Genomic DNA, 18675 nt, shown 5'->3' with positions numbered 1-18675 from the left:
CCTATTTTGTGAAAAATTATCTCATCAGTAGATTATCTGTTTACTATTTTAGTAGTTTCTTTTGCTGTGCAGAATCTTTTTTAGTTAAATTAGAATCTCAATTGTCCATTTTTGCTTTTGCTGAAATTGCTTTTGGCATCCTTGTCATAAAATCTTTGCTCATGGCTATGTTCTGAATGGAATTGCCTAGGTTGTCTTCCAGGGTTTTTATAGTTTTGGGTTTTCCATTTAAGTCTTTAATCCATATTGAGTTAAATTATGTATATGGTGTAAGGAAGTCGTTCAGTTTCCATCTTCTGCATATGGTAAAACAGTTATCCCAGCATGATTTATTAAATAGGGAATTGTTTTCCAATGGCTTGTTTTTGTCAGGTTTGTCAAAGATCAGATGGTTGTAGGTGTGTGGTCTTATTTCTGAGTTCTCTATTCTGTTCCCTTGGTCTATGTGTCTGTTCTTGTACTTGTACCATGCTGTTTTGGTTAGTGTAGCCTTGTAGTATAGTTTGAAGTCAGGTAATGTGATGCCTCCAGCTGTATTATTTTTGCTTAGGATTTCTTTGGCTATTTGGACACTTTCTTGATTCCACATGAATTTTAAAATAGTTTTTCTACTTATGTGAAGAATGTCAATGATAGTTTAATGGGAGTAGTATTGAATCTATGAATTGCTTTGGGCTTTACAGCCATTTTGTTGATATTGATTCTTTATTTTTCATAAGTATGCAATGTTTTTCCATTTGTTTATGTCATTTCTGATTTCTTTGAGGAGTTGTTTGTAGCTCTCCTTGTAGAGATCTTTCACCTTCCTGGTTAAATGTATTCCTAGGTATTTTGTTTCTTTCTATGGAAATTTGAATGAGAGTTTATTTGTGATATGACTCTTGGCTTGACTATTGTTGGTGTATAGGAATGCTAGCAACTTTTGCACATTGATTTTTTATCCTAAGACATTGCTGAAGTTGCTTCTCAGATTAAGAAGCTTTTTGGCTGAGATGATGGACTTTTCTTGATATAGGTTTATGTCATCTGCAAACAGGGATAGTTTGGCTTCTTTTCTTCCTATTCAAATGCCTGTTTTTCTTTTGCCTGATTGCTGTGGCCACAACTTCCAATATTATGTTGAATAGGATTGTTGAGACAGGGCATTCTTGTCTAGTGCCAGTTTTCAAGGAGAATGCTTCCAGCTTTTGCTCATTCAGTATCATATTGGCTGTGGGTTTATCAGATATGTCTCTTAATATTTTGAGTTATGTTCCTTCAATACCTGGTTTACTGAGAGTTTTTAGCATGAAGGGATTTGAATTTTATCAAAAGCCTTTAGTGCATCTATTCAGATCATCATGTGGCTTTTGTTTTTCGTTCCATTTATATGATGAATCACAATTATTGATTTGCAAATATTGAACCAACTTTGCTTCCTGGAGATGAAGCCTACTTGATCGTGGTGGATAAGCTTTTTGATGTGCTGCTGGATTCAGTTTGCCAGTAGTTTGTTGAGGATTTTTGCATCAATGTTCATCAAGGATATTGGCCTAAAGTTTTGTTTGTTGTATCTCTGCCAGTTTTTAGTATCAGGATGATGTTGGCTTCATATAATTAGTTAGGGATGAATTTCTCCTTTTCACATTTTTGGATTCGTTTCTGTAAGAATTGTACCAGCTCTTCTTTGTGCATCTGGTAAAAGTCAGCCATGAATCTGTCTGGTCCTGTCATTTTCTAATTGGTAGGCTATTTATTACTGCCTCAACTTCATAACTCTTTATTGGTCTGTTCAGGTATTGAATTTCTTCCTGGTTCAGTCTTGGGAGGGTGTATGTGTCCAGGAATGTATCTATTTCTTCTAGATTTTCTAGTTTATGTGTATAGAGTTGTTTATAATATCCTCTGATAGTTGTTTGTATTTCTGTGGGATTGTGGTAATATCCCCCTTATGGTTTCTGATTGTGTTTATATGAATCTTCTTTATTAGTCTAGATAGTGGTCTATCTATTTTATTATTTTTTTTTTCAAAACAAAATGGCTCCTGAATTTGTTGACCTTTTGAATGTTTTTTCATATATCCATCTCCTTGAGTTTAGCTCTGATTTTGGTTATTTATTGTCTTCTGCTAGCTTTGGGATGTGTTTGCTCTTGATTTTCTAGTTCTTTTTGTTGTGATGTTAGGTTGTTAAATTGAGATCTTTCTAACTTTTTGATGTGGGTGTTTAGTGCTACAAATTTTCATCTTAACTCTGGATTAACTGTGTCTCAGGGATTCTGGTATGTTATATCTTTGTCTTCATTAGTTTCAAAAAACTTCTTGATTTTTGCCTCAATTTTATTATTTTCCTAAAAGTCATTCAGAAGCAGGTTATTCAATTTCCATGTAATTGCATGGTTTTGAGTTAATTTCTTAGTCTTGAGTTTTAATTTGATTATGCCGAGGTTTGGGAGACTGTTATTTCAGTTATTTTGCATTTGCTGAGGAGTGTTTTACTTCTGATTATTTGATTGATTTTAGAGTAAGTGCCATATGACAATGAAAAGAATGTGCATTCTATTGCTTTGGGGTGAAGAGTTCTGCAGATAGCTATAAGGTTCATTTGATCCAGTACTGAATACAGGTCCTGAATATCTTTGTTAATTTTCTGTGTTGGTGATCGATCTAATATTGTCTGTGGGTTAAAATCTCCCACTATTATTGTGTGGCAGTCTGTCTCTTTGAAGGTCTCTAAAAACTTGTTTTATTAATCTGGTTGCTCCTGTGTTGAGTGCGTATATATTTAGGATAGTCAGCTCTTCTTGTTGAATTGAACCTCTTTAAAGCCCTTTTTTGTCTTATTTGATCTTTGTTAGTTTAAAGTCTGTTATGTCAGAAACTAGGGTTGCAACCTTTGCTTTTTTCTGCTTTTCATTTGCATGCTAGATTTTCCTCCATCACTTTATTTTGAACCTATGTATGTCATTGCAAGTGAGATGGAGCTCTTGAAGACAGCATACCAATGGGTTTTGGTTCTTTATCCAGGTTGCCACTCTGTGATTTTTTACTGGGGCATTTAACTCATTTACATTTAAGGTTAGTATTGATATGTGTAGATTTAATCTTCTCATCATGTTAGCTAGTTATATTGCAGACTTATTTATGTTATTGCTTTATAATGTTACTGGTTTGCGTATTTTAGTGTATTTTTGTAGTGACTGGTAATCGTCTTTCCTTTCCATATTTAGTGCTTTCTTCAGACGCTCTGGTGGTAACAAATTATCTCAGTATTTACTTCTCTGAAAAGAATCTCTGAATCATTTTGGACATTGTTTTCCTGAATTAAATTGTAACCAATAGATATAATTATGTGTGTTTTTTTTTCTAGTCACTTTTGTTCATAAATTTGCATGTGTGGAATAAGTGATGTGTTTAATTTGAGTTTTAGTTTTGCTAATAAGTAAGACAAAACACAGATGATCAAGGGTCAGTGTTATATTTATTAAATATTAAGAATCCAAAACTTCATGGTGATCTTATCCAGGATATCATTTCTTTACATTTGCCTGACACACACACACATAAACTTTCTGCTTACCAGGGAGGTTTTATCTCCTTATTGAAAGATTCAGTGATGCAGTAGCTTTCCAAATGATGGTCTACCTTATATGTCTCAATGTGCCCCTAGTTGATATTAATTTATTCTACACATTGCCAACAGATTAATCTTTATGATACCCTATTTCACAAATAATATATTTTGTAATTAAAAAACCATGCATGTCTCCTTTGTGAGAAATCACAAAATAACGTAAAAGCTTTGTTTATTACTCTTAACCTTAGAGAAAACCAATTAACCTCCTTTTTGCATTTTTTCTGATAATGTTGTGGAAATTATTATATTTCAGTGACAGAAAATATTTTAATACTCTTTAAGTAGTGATAACTGTTAGTTAACAATCATAAAATATTTATTTTATATTGGCCGACTAAACTATTTTAACCATTTTATGGTTTAATATTTTTGAAAATATTTATAATTTTTTGTAGTTAAATCCCTTTATTAGATTCCATTTTTATTTCCGAAAGATCCACATAAACTATTGATGAGAAATAGATGTATTTCTCTAGTAATGACTCATGCCTAAGCTCAAAATTTATATATTTTACTTGGTTTTACTTCCTGCTTGATTTTTCACTTGGATATTGAATAGGAAATTCAAGCATAATGTCTCCAAATATCTTGTTTCAACTCTACCATGTCCCTGTCACAACCTACTCCCCATGTCTTTTGTATTGCAGTAAAGTGTACCATTATTCACCTAGATGTTCATTCTCAAACATGATGTTTGATTTTACTCTGTCTACCTCACCAATACATCATCAAATACTGTCTGTTCTACTTTCATACAGCCTCAACAATACAATCTCCCATTTCACAGAGTTCTACTCAATTCCTTGTCTGGAGTTATGCTTTTAAATATCAAACCCTCTTACAGCTTCTCATCTCCTTTACAAAGAGGTTTAAGCTCCTACAATGCCCTGTACAAACTGTCTTCTCATGACCTTTCCAAATTAATCTCTCATTTATCTTCCCATTATCACACACTTCATGTTAGATAGGCTTGCTACTTTTCAGTCTTTAAGCATGTTAAGCCAGTTCTGCCTTACCTAGGAACTTTACTCTTACATTTTTTTTCACCAGACAAATGTTTCTCTCAGATCTTATCACAGTGTCACATCAGTATTTTTCAAGTGGTCCTTCCTGAGAGATGTCATTAGTAACTTTCCTCTGTAAAATAGTCATCAACCTTGTGAGCCTCTCTCACTTCCTTCTGCCTTTTGTCCCTTCCTTTTTTTCTAATCCACACTTAACCAAAAGATCTCATATTTCTATCTAGATGTACAGATTTATTATCTCATCTTCAATTTAACACACCCACCCACCCCCCCACACACACACTTTATTGTAATTATTTCTATTCATTTCTAGCCTCTCCATCTCATAACTTTATGACTATGGGAAGATCTGTTTTCTTGTTCACTATTCTATCATCAGTGCCTAAATAGAATTCTTCTTAATATGATAACTGTTTAATAAATATTGTTTGAAAGAAAGAAGAAAATATGAAGTGAGAGAAGAATGGAAGGGAAAAAAGAAGAAAGGCATTGCAAAATCTGAATCCCAAGGTATGATAATTTTTTAAATGCCACGTAATTTTAATATCCTTCTTTGACAAAGCTGGAACAACAAAAAAGATATCTTCTTTGCTCAGTTGTCATAGGAAGTGTTATGCAAAAGGGAGTATCATAGTAAGGAAAATGCCATTCAGTGAGGCATCTGGAAATTTGTATGAGCATTTTGTTGTCACATATGGATGGCATTGAATGTATATGGATGAGGACTGTTAGATATTCTGCACTGTGCAAAAATAGACCTTTGTCATGTACATATTTTGAATGATCTGATATGTATTTATATATGATAAAACCTAGAACTAATATTTTGTATATAAGTAAAATGTTTCTGGAACCACATTTTGCATGCATATACTTTTCTAACAATATTAAAACTGTATAGATACAGAAAATATTTTTTTATTTGGGGGCATATAATAAAAAACTGTTCAGTATTTCCCCAAACTTGTATCAGCAAAGGCAATGCCACTCTTGATATTCACCTACCACTATCAGTGGCAATTGTCTGTTTAATATGATGCAAAGGCTTGTGTCTTCTCCCAAAGGTGTGATTATTAAAGGACATATTATTTTTTAACTTAAATTTGCTTTTATGTTTCCTAATACAGTTAGGGCATTATATTATTTTTTTGTAGCTGCCTATGAAGTTGGGTTACAGTTCCTCTGTTTATCATTGCATGATAACAAATTCACTACAATATATGAGAAGTTGGTTTGAAATGATTGAGAATGAATGGTCTAACATTTAGCTTGTTCATATATGTATTTTATATATGTATTTTATTCCTATTTTCATCAGCAACATCTAATATCACTACTACTTTGCATAGTGAAATATGATAATAACAACTAACTGCTGTCTTTTTCTAAGGGTCTTCTGCTAATCACTTTATGTTTATTATTCCATTAATCCTCTGAAGACCTGTATAAGGTATTGAAGAAAGTGAAGTTGAAAGAAATGATGTCTTATGCAAATATCACAAAGCTAGTAATCATAAGATATGACTTGATCTCTTGTCGGTGTCCTTCTTTTCAGACATGGACTTTGTATTTTTATGCTCCATAGCACATTCTAAAAGGTATTATGCACAGTTATTCCAAAAAAAAATCACTCAAATTTCCTTTAATGGATAAAAGCAGGAGCATGGGCAATGTTACGACTCAGACTGAGACAACACCTCAAAGCCATTATAAGTGGAGACTTCTTCATGTTCCAGTTCTTGGAGATATTTGGTTTGGGTCACCTGTTTTCTCTGCTGGCATACCCATGAGTGCCTCTATGGCAGTTGTTCCTACCATGGTTTCACCAGAGAGTAAGTCTTGTGTCATATGCTTCATACAGAAGATGTTCACAACATATGTAATATTTTTGATAACAGTAAACCCCAGTCAAGAAAGAAAACTCTGTTAAATGGTATATTGCTTACTTAATGTGAACTATTTCAATCTGTATGCAAAATTCAAATAATTCAGTAAACGAGTCATTCTTTAAATTAAGCCATCAGTTAAAATCGTTTTTCAATGGAAAGGAATCCTAGTTTGAATTAAACATGTGACATAATGCCAAGACAATGTTTAAATTCTTTGAATAAAAGAATTGTAAACTCACACTGAATTTGGAATTTGATTTTCAAAACTGATTTAAAACAACTATTATCTACTTGTAGCTAAGCATTTTAAATGGTTTCAAATATTATTTTAAAAATCAGACTAGGTATCTAAATTATAAATTTAAAATTATTATGTTCAAAATATCAATGAAAAGAAACTAATTTTGTATCAGTTAGATATTTGCTAATATTTAAAAAATATACAACTGCATTTCTTCAGATAAAACAGGAAAATTCAATCCCTAATTTTTATCAATCTTTTGATTTGAAAATGTGACAGTCATTGTAAATCTTATTGACATGATTTCCCCATGTTCTGGCAAATATTTGAGCTTATATTTAAACAGCCAACACTCATTACCTGTTACTCTGGTTTCCTTTTCATTTTGGGGAATATGTTCTTTTTTCTTGTGTTGCAGGATCATCCTAACTAATAGGTTTATATTACCAAGTATGAAGAAGGTGACTACATAGACAATGCTAATAGCATGCCATCATTTTTATAGTTACATATTCTGTGAAAAGCAATTTTTTTAAAGGTAAGAATTCTTAAGTAAGTATTATAGGATTAGTAGTAACAGGAATAGATTGTGTCAGTCATGGCTTAAGCTGAGCAAGGGAACCCATCTCTGCTTTCTTTTTATATTTGTTTAGCTTTAGCAGTAACAAGGCACTATTTGTCTAACAGATCCTCACTAGGTAAGAGCCTACATCCAGCCTATGATATCAGCATTTTCACTTTAAAATTCATTTGATTAATAACTTAGTATCCCTGATGTTGTCTGATATATCTTAGCTCAGTGACTAATATTTATTTTGAAATGCAGGGCACAATAAATCCGAAAAAATGTTAAGTCCATTTATTTTCTATTAAAGCTATTCAAAAGAATAGTTCTAATTGAATGATGACAATAGGATTGAGGGAACAAAAGAAAGATAAAAGGTTCTATAATCCTTCTGACCAGATTTGGCTGCAGATGACCTCTTGTTCTTTCTCTGATTTCTCATTGTTCCACAAGAGCCTGTACAGAAGAGAACAAGAATTCTTTAGCCTCTGTCGTGCAGCATTAATAATGCCTCTTATCTCTTATAACATTGACCTATAAATAAATGGGAGCTAAAGACTATACAGCACAAGATCAAAAGTATATTTTATGTAATGACAGTCTAACCATCAGATACATTAAAATATTGAATATATACAAATCCTAGGTCAGTAAACAATTTCTGGTATGGGATAATAATAAAACTCTCAATATGTGAGATATGAGTGGGAATTATTGATTAGGCTCAATTAAAAATTAGTCTTCAAGATACAGTTTTTAAAGATTTATATTAAATGACCCTCTTTACTTCTTGTACAATGGCTTGTCTTGAAGTTTATTTTATCTGATATTAATATAGCAACACTAGCTTGCTTATGTTTAATATTTGCATGGGATATATTTTAATATTTTACTTGTGAGTCATTCATGTCTTTACATTTGAAGTGCATCTTATTGAAAGAAATAATTTTACATGATTTATCATTTTTTGTTTTTAGAGTTTGGGCTGGCAATTTGGAACAGTCTGTACATTTTAATTGAATTGTAAATTCAATTTATATTTGATGTAATGTAGTTGTATTTATATTTATAATTTTCCATCCATATCTATTGATTCTTTTTTTATTTTCCCATTTGTCTTTCATATTTTTATTCTTTTTCTTGAATTGCTCAACTTTTAAAAAAATATTCCACTTAAATTCCATTAATGGACTTTCTGCCATATCATTCTGTATCTATTGTATGGTTGCTGTTGGGATTATTTTATGTTTGTTTATCTCAGTATAGCGTTAATATTTTAACACTTTATGCAAAATGTACAAATTTTATAATATTCATATTTAATTTGCCTCAAATTTGTTGTACCATGGACATACAGTTTGCATCTACATGTGTTATAAACATAACTATACAAGGTTACGTTTTTGTATTAAATTATAACTTGTATATTAAGGCAATTAAGAGAAGAATAAAAAAGTAAGTCTTTTGCATTTATTCAAAGTATTTATCTAGTCTCAGCCTCTATCTCGGTCAGCTCCATTTGGAGTCTGAAAATTTCTCATAGCAGCTTTTGTGGTACAGATCTTTGATGATAAATTGTTTTAGCTTTCATCTTCTGAAAAGATTTTTAATTCACCTTGCTTTATCAAGACAGTTTGACTGGATATAGAATTTTTGTTTTTTGTCTTCCATGTGTTTCCTTGTTCACTTTTCCTATAAGCACCTTAAAGATATTGGCCCATTCATTGCGTGCTCTCATTGATATTTTCTGATTCTAGGAAATTCTACCATTATTTGTTTCATTTTTATTTTACTCTGACTGCTTTCAAGATTTATATTTAGTTGTCAGCAATTTAATTACAATATGTCTAGGTGTGATTCTCTTTGCATTTGGCCTGCTAAAAAGGGTTCCTGCACATCTCGAGTCTGTGAATTTGTATTTTTCTTCTTCTTTGGGACATCTTTGCCATTACTTCCTCAAATACACATGCACACACATGCGCATACACACACATACACACATATATTCCCCTCTCACATTCTGTCTATCCTAAGAATCTAATTAGCATATTCTGGACCCACTGGGTACAGGCATCAAATTTACTTATTTTTCAATCTGTTTTGCTGCCTGTTTTGTTGCCTGTACTTCATATTTTACAGTTTTTATTGATTGATTAATTGATTTTTAGAAACAAAGTTTGCTCTGTCTCCCAAGCTCGAGTGCAGCAACATAATCATAGTTCACTGCAGCTTCTGACTCCTGGGCCCAAATGGTTCTCCAGCCTCAGCCTCTCAAGTAGCTAGAACTATCAGTATGCACCAACACAGCCAGCTAATTTCTTTAAATTTTTGTAGAGATTAGGGTCTCACAATGCTGCCCAGACTCATCTCAAGTTCCTGGGCTCAAGAGATCCTCTCTCCTCAGCTGTCCAAAGCACTGCTATTACAGGTGTGAGCCACTTCGCCCGATTGTATACATTCTATTGCTTTGTCTACTAGGTTGTTGAATCTTTCTTTGCCATCTTTAATCTTTTGTTAGTTACATTCAATAAATTTTTACTTTAACTTCTTAGAATTTTCATTTTGTTTTGTAGTAGCTCTGTTTTTAGTTTTACTTATTAAGATTTGCTTTTCTTAAAGTATTTCACATACTTCAAACAACTGGTTTAAAATTCCTGCCTGCTAATTTCTATCTCTGGTTTATCTTGGATTATTTACTTATTAATTTTCCTTCAGTCATATTTTCCTAGTCCATCACATATTTAGTCATTTTTATGTATTACTAGACACTTCAGATGGTATACTGTTCAGGCTTTCATCCCAGATTAGTCAAGACTTTGAGAAAAGGTTACACCTAGGTATGGATCTCTTTCATTAATTGTTTGAACTAATATGTTAAAAATAAGGTTGATTAGACTTTAAAATATGGTTTCCAAGAAATTCTGTTACAAGAATTTCATGAAATTTTTTTCTTTAAATACAGAAAATGCTTATATACATGTAAGTATATATGCATATATTTACACATATATAACCTTTATAGTAATTAATATTTTATAGCTTTATGTTCAATGTTGATCATGGTAACAACACTTGAATAAAACCAATCCCTGAAATGTAATTCTTTCTTATTTTTGTATAAAATTACTTATAAGTGTGCTGGGAAAACTGGATATCCATGTGTAGAAGAATAAGATTATACCCCCACCTATCATCCTATACAAAAATCAACTTAAAGGAGATGAAATACACAAACGTAAGACTCAAGGGAGTTGAACAATGAGAACACATAAACACAGAGAGGGGAATATCACACACCAGGGCCTGTCAGGGGTGAGGAGTAGGGGAGGGATAGCATTAGGAGAAATACCTAATGTAGATGACAGGTTGATGGGTGCAGTAAGCCACCGTCGCACATGTATACCAACAAATTTGAACGTTCTGCACATGTACCCCATAACTTAAAGTATAATTTTAAAAAATTAGAATAAAACATATGGGACTTTTTCAGGCATTCATATAGGAAAAGATTTTATAAGACTACAAAAGCACAGGCAACAAAAGCAAAAAAAAGAAAAAAAATAGGACTTTATATCAAACTCAAAAGCTTCTGTATAAAAAAGAAACAACAGAGTGAGAAGACAGTTTAGAGAATGGGAGAAATATTTACAAACTATTCATTCAACAGGTGTTTAATATTCACAATATCCAATGAACTCAAACATCTCAACACGAAAAAAAAAAAAATCTGATTAAAAAATGGACAAGTTACCTAAACAGACAATTATCAAAAGAAGAAAACAAAAGTATTGTGGGCGTTATCCAAAAGACAATAATATAAAATACTGCAGAGGATGCAGCTAAAAGGGAACTCTTAAATACTATTGGTTTGAATGTAAACTAGTACAGCCACCATGGAAAACAGTATGAAGATTCCTCAAAAAACTAAAAAAAGAATGATCATATGAGCCAGCAATTCCAACTACTGGGCATTTATCCAAATGAAAAATAAGATCAGTATGTTGAACATCTGCATCACCATGTTCACTGCAGCACTATTCACTGTAGTGAATTAACCTATAGGTGTCCAAAAACAGATAAATTGATGAGGAGAATGTGATATATACACAATATCATATTGTGTGATATACACAATGGAATACTATTTGGCCATAAAAGATTAAAAGAATGAAAATCTGTCATTCATAACAACATGGATGTAACTGGAGGGCACTATGTGAGTGAAATAAGCCAGGAACAAAAAGTTAAACACTGCATATTCTCACTCCTATGTGGAAGCTAAAAACGTTGGTCTCACAGAAATTAAAAAGTAGAACAGGGGAAGGGTGTGGGAAGGGAGGAATAGGGAGAGATTTATTAAGGGTTATATAATTTTAGCTAGATGGAGGGAAATTTTCTAGTGTTCTATACTACTTTAGGATGACTATAGTTGACAATGTTTGATACAGTTTCAGATAACTAGAAGGAAGATGTTCACAAGACAAAGAAATGATAAATGCTGGAGATGCTGACTCTGCTAATTACCCTGATAATAGCCTACATCAGTAATTGCTGTTAGTGGTCTAGTCACTATACATTTAGTAATATAAAATTACTAAGAGTAATTAGTTCTTCAACTAAAATCAAAACATATACTCCATTAGTATGAACAATTATTGCACATCAATTAAAAAATTTTAAATGCCACAGTATTTACTCTTCCTATAGTCTAAGATGAAAGCATAATATTTTCTTCTACCTATAATTAGATATTAGTATTTATTCTCATAAAACCTGGTAAGCTTCCTGGGAAAGTCCCATTTAGACCTCCAAACTACAGAACCTTGAACACATTTCTGCAACCATGGTAATGCGAAGCGGTGGTCCCTTCACATTTATGATATTCATTAGGATGTCTATGATTGGTGCAGATCATCTTTAAAGAAGAAATAAAGTGTTGTGGAGTTTCACTTGTTAATAAACATTATAAGCTCCTTTTTCATACGAGATCTCTTTCTTATTTTTCTTCACATTTCCTTAAATAATGTGTTTTCCCTTCTGCTGCTAATTTATGTTTACAAAAGTTAATCTACTTTCTTTTTTTTTTCCTTTTTGCTTTTTTACCTCTAAAATAAGCGTGAAATTATTTTGAGATCCTCTAAAGGTTGTTTGTTATGAGATAGAGTAAGGCAAAATCGAAAGAGATGAAAAAAGACAGAGTAATGAGATGTGAAATCCAAACCACTGAAAAGACCTGAAAGTAAAAGATTCACTGTCACCTTTTGTTCTGCTGGCTCCTATATGTACAGAAGTAGCTGCCCACAGGTAATCCAGAAAACATGGTTGAAACTAATTTGCTTTTATATTTTAAAAGTATTTACAATGTTCATTTTTGTTATGTTCTGGCTTAAGATAAAGAAAATAATTTTTAAAAATAAAATTTCAAGGTACCCAGAGAAGATATACTCTATTTTAAAATCCACAGAAGCAAGATATTTCAGATTTTTTAAAAAAGTAAAGAAAGCTGTGTAACAATAACAAACACAAATAAGTAATCACAAACATTAAATCACAATAATGGTAATGAAGATAATTAGTAATCAGATTGATGTAAGCAGGTATTTTATGAAAGAAATTCCCCATCAAATTATCGATGAATAAGACAATAAAAAGCTGAAAAGTTAGGCAAATCACCAATTTCTGAAGGAAATTTACCAGCTCATGAAATTAAAACAAACTAACCAACCAGAGCCAATTAATAAAGTCTATTAAGATTTGCTTCTGGCAGATGATTTCAATGATCTTTATAAACTCATGATATATATGTAGTGTTTCTCACTCCCCAAATATGGAACAACTTCTAATGCTCTGATTCCTACATCCAGACATCATTCTTAGTTCTATGCAGTTGAATTTATAAGCTTTTTTTGAGAAGTCTATTAGATATTAATATTTATTTTATTATTTTTTCTTTTAAAAACTTTGTATCTATGGCATTAGACTCTTCATATGCTATGATAAAGTTGAGCAAATGAGAATTTGAAAATTGAATTTTGTTTGGTGTGAATTTATTTCTCATCTTGGTTATTTAAAGTATAAAATAATAAAAATTTATTTTATATATACTTTTCTAAAGTAAACTATCATCTTAAACAATATAGAATAACAGATAACTATAAATGGATAATGCCAAATATAGACAAAGATTTCCCAAACTACTGCATAAACTCATTCTCAATATTCATCTGAAAATTGACATTAACTTTTGCATTTCGGCCACTACTAATCTTTACACTCATTTCTGGAAATCCCTCTCATATGCTCTTTATTTCCTCTGTGGTTTGATAAGAACATAGTGAATGGAGAGCACAATTGGACTCCGTGAGAATACGGTTGAATCATAAATCTCTCTATAGCAGAATCCATTTAAAAACATATAAATTAGTATTTGGTTTAGGGCGTGTTCAATGTATTATGTGAACTATGTCCCTAAGAATTAATTAATTGTAGTAATGCTTTCTTGGAAAACCAAATGCTACAAATAAATATTGTAAATCAGAATGAGTGCCAATATTAGAACGGTATATATAGTAACTATTGTATATAATTTAGCTTAGGTAATACAAAATATATATGGTAATATATTGCAAATAATCAAAATATGCTTAGCTCCCCATATTATTATTCTCCACTATGTTTTAGAGTATTTTAAATTCATATTCTAAGAAAAAAAAATCTGTTTTTCTCACATCAGAAGTTTTATGAAAATTATAAATTGTAGAATATACTATATCAGGATTTTTAACCAACTTTCTTATATTACATACAAGTGCTCTTTACTATGTCTTGGCCTGAATTATTTTATATTTTGTATCTGTAGTCTGTGGGATGATTTTTACTTCCATAAATGCTTTTAAAATTATATTTTAATCTGACCTTTGATGCCTTTTTGTTGTTGTTACTGAGACGGAGTCTCACTCTGTCACCCAGGCTGGAGTGCAGTACTGCGATCTCAGCTCACTGCAAGCTCCGCCTCCGGGTTCACTCCATTCGCCTGCCTCAGCCTCTCCAGCAGCTGGGACTACAGGCGCCCGCCACCACGCCTGGCTAATTTTTTTGTATTTTTAGTAGAGATGGAGTTTCACAGTGTTAGCCAGGCTGATCTCGATCTCCTGACCTCGTGATCCACCCGCCTCGGCCTCCCAAAGTCCTGGGATTACAGGCATGAGCCACCGCGCCCGGCCGATGTATTTTTAAAGAAAGCATGACAAATATAATTTGATTTTTTTCTTCAAATTATTGATGCAAGACTAAGAACAATCAAAGAACAGGGTTAATAAAATTACTACAATTATTTTTAAATAATTATTTGAAATATCATGCATTGAACGTTTAAAAACATAATTAAAAAATTGAGTTGAGTATTTTTGCTGATGCTTTTTAAAATAATAATATATAATGGACTATTTTTCATTTATTCATTTATAAATTAAGAGTACAAAATTTAGTAGGAATTTGTTGAAAATATTTTATATGGAAAGCTTTGAGAGATATAATTTGTGGAGGCTGAAAACTACTTTAGTCACAATATTAATTCAACATAAGTAAAATTAACAATTATATTTAAAATATAATAGTTATTTAAGAAACTCACAATTATAACTTATTGTGCCTTAGCAGTTACTGGTGTAAGTAATGAATTCTTTGTCAACTAAAACACATCTAGTAACATCTACTGATGAAAAGCTGCAATATTAAAGATTCAATATAACTAAACTCTGTCACTTAAAAAATTTTAAAACATCTAAAATTTATTAATATCTTCTTCCTTCCAAACAGTTATGAGATCGTCAACTTTTATCAGTATTTTAGTGACATTTTGGTATTTATATTTCATAATTTGTCATAGTTACTATTACTGTTTCCAGTCAGCACTTGTTTATTATATAATCAGAATGGAGTTTCAGTAGTAACCGTTACATAATTTGAAGATAAATAATCTTTTGAAAAAGTCTACGATTTCAGTAAGTTGGGTCTCATAAAAGTGATACTAAAAATCTAATGCTTTACAATTATTTTCTGTCTTGGTAATCTAAACTAAAGTATCCATAGTTAACATAGTACCAAGCATGGTAACATATGTAATAAGAATATTTTCTTGGGCTTTAACTTACATATGTGTGAATTCTAGAATTTAGTTACAGGCGAGGGTGACTGACTCTGTCTTAAATCAGACTGCTAACATTTACAGTCACAGACACAAGATAAAAAATACAACTAGCACTAACTGGAAAACTTCCAATAATGGCCTTATTGAAGAGGATTTATTACTGTGGTGCTAAAGCCCTCTTCAGAAGTCCTGTTCTGGGGTGTTGTGTGCTAACAGTGAAAATATTCATTGTGTATTATATATGCTGTGTGTACTTGCACACACACTGTGTGTGTGTAAATATATAGCATATGTACCTAGGAAAATATAAGAAAGACAATACAGATTTCACTCAGACCCACCATACCCTAGTCCATATATTTTAAAACTTGAATTTGTCCATTGTAAATTTTTTCTTTTTGAATTAGTTAGCTCTTTCATTATCATTAAGGCCTAAATAGAAACAGGTAGGTGAACTGTTCTTATGAACCATTCCTTATTTGCATAATTTTTCCTGAATTAATTTAAATCTCCAATTTATTTATTTATTTATTTATTTATTTATTTATTTTTTTTATTGAGTTATTAGTCAATGTACGTTGCAACTCAGTCAGAGTCTTCTAAATATAGTTCTCTCTTGCTAGGCCTCCACATCCACTTTGAACTCTGCCAACCCTATTTTAGACTCAGGACACTGACATATGTGGGCTGTATCAACAGGACTTCAAGGCCCTCTGACTTCTAGTTGAGTTCCACCAATGATTAGCCCCAGTAGGAAATCTAAAGGGTGAAGGAGAGATAGGTCAGGAAAATTATCCTCAGGCTCCCTCTTACTAAGATCACAACAGTTGGCTGTGTTCTTTTACTGAAGATAACTAATCCTCAAAGCTATATTTTTTTCTTGTTCCTATAACCTCACCTTCCTTTTATTGTTAAAAAAATTCAGCTAGTGCAGGAATCTGCACTAACACTTGAGTTTTCTTACACCTCATTCAAACCTTCATAATTTATTCTTACACAAATAAAGCCTCTTCAAATTATCTTAACTGAAATGTGCTATGTGTCTCTATTTGGGATGTAGATTGATACATTTTCAGTCATAGAATACATACTTTATATAGTATGTCCATGAGGACACATCAATGTGCTTGAAATCTAAGACAGTATTAATGGTGATCTAATAAGTTTGTTAAAACCGACAGATGATAATGTGTTAACACCTACTGCAATATAGTTATTTATTTTTCAGGAGAATTCACAGGGCAAAGCACAGAATACTGTGAAAATAATTTTTTTTTTTTTTTTTTTTTTTTGAGACGGAGTCTCGCTCTGTCACCCATGCTGGAGTGCAGTGGCCGGATCTCAGCTCACTGCAAGCTCCGCCTCCCGGGTTCACGCCATTCTCCGGCCTCAGCCTCCCGAGTAGCTGGCAATACAGGCGCCCGCCACCTCGCCCGGCTAGTTTTTTGTATTTCTTAATAGAGACGGGGTTTCACCGTGTTAGCCAGGATGGTCTCGATCTCCTGACCTCATGATCCGCCCGTCTCGGCCTCCCAAAGTGCTGGGATTACAGGCTTGAGCCACCGCGCCCGGCCCTGTGAAAATAATTTGAACATATTACTAATAGACAAATTTTTTTTTCAAATGATTACTTAAAAACTAATTATATAATTTATATTATGGAATAATTTATCAAATGTTAGAAGAGCATCTTCTGTGGTCAAGATTTCTATTTAAGCCCATATAAATGCATTTAAAAATCAGTATAAAAAATTAAGTACTTTTATTAATTACTGTGTTCCTTATGTTCAAAGAAATAATGAGGTTGTACTACTTCAAAATTTTTGTTTAATTGCTTTTTAAATAATAAGATTAGATTTAGATGTTATCTCAAATGATAGATCAGCATGAAAAGAATTTTAAAAAATAAGTGTTTAAAATACATTTTATTTCATCTTCATGAAATATGTCACAGTCATAATAAAATTGAATTAATAACACCTGGATGGAAAACTGAATTAAATACAAAAATACTAGCTATTTCAGTTGAAATTTGAGTATGTTATTTCGTTTACTTTTCATTTCGTTATGTTTTCTAAACTGGTACCTAAGTACTAATTTATCAATTTCCCTCTCCAGTTCCACATTGTTAATCACTCAGTATGTGGAGTGTAGGTTTACAGGATCTGAGCATTTGGCTCAATTGGTAGGTGTATTTCTCTAATGAAGCCATAGATCTATGCCCAGTCCCAATAGAAGCCACTTTGTTTCACATGGGAACAGTAACTACATAATGCATCTTTAAACGCAATACTTACTGGAAAAAATCAAAGTATTCATATGCAAGCTTACTTTCATATTTTTGCTTGAGGAAATAGTCTCTACTTCAGTATTAAATAAAATAATAATAATATTAATACTGCTACTACTGATAAAGCATTTCAGCTTACCATTTCCTGAATACAGCACTTCATCTTAAGCTCCCTCAAGTAGAAGTTGCTCATTTTCCGTATCTCACAAAATTGGGAGTCAGGAGATTATATAGGAACCTCCATGATCCCTGCTGCTATGATTCTATTTCCAAATTATAAGTTCTTCACTTTTATGTGAAATCATCTGTGAATTAGAAGCTCTTAGCATTGTGTTATATATGATATTCTTTTCAATTTTTAACAGTGAATTTTGAAACATTCAATTTATACAAAAAATTTAAAAACATTAAAAAGAACGTGTATACAAGTTTTACTTGTATCCTATGTATTTTACCAAACTTCCGTTCAATTTCTATGTATTTTCTGTCTCACACACACATACACCCATTCGAAGGTAAATTCTAAGTGAGTTGCTCCTTTACCTGTGAATGACTTTGTATATAATTGTGTGTGTGTTTCTTAAAAGGATATTCTTTCAAATAAGCACAGTTTAAACAGAGATATCACAAAATCAAATTGATAAGGTACTATTTATATAATGCATAGATTATTTTAAAATTTTATCAGTATGTCCCACTGGCGCTCTTTTTTTTTTTTTTTTTTTTTTTTGGTCTAGTCTAGAATTCAATTCAGGTTGTCACCATTTGTCATTCTTTTAAGGCCTCTTTAAGGTGATATAATTTTTCAATCTTTGTTTTTTCATGACCTTGATATTTTTACTGACATCTCCTTAACTCTTTCTCATTCATTAAATTACTGAGCACTGGCCTTACATTTGCCT

This window comes from Papio anubis, chromosome 3, assembly GCF_008728515.1.
Source record: "Papio anubis isolate 15944 chromosome 3, Panubis1.0, whole genome shotgun sequence".
Taxonomy (NCBI): Eukaryota; Metazoa; Chordata; class Mammalia; order Primates; family Cercopithecidae; genus Papio; species Papio anubis.
This window is presented reverse-complemented; position numbering follows the sequence as displayed.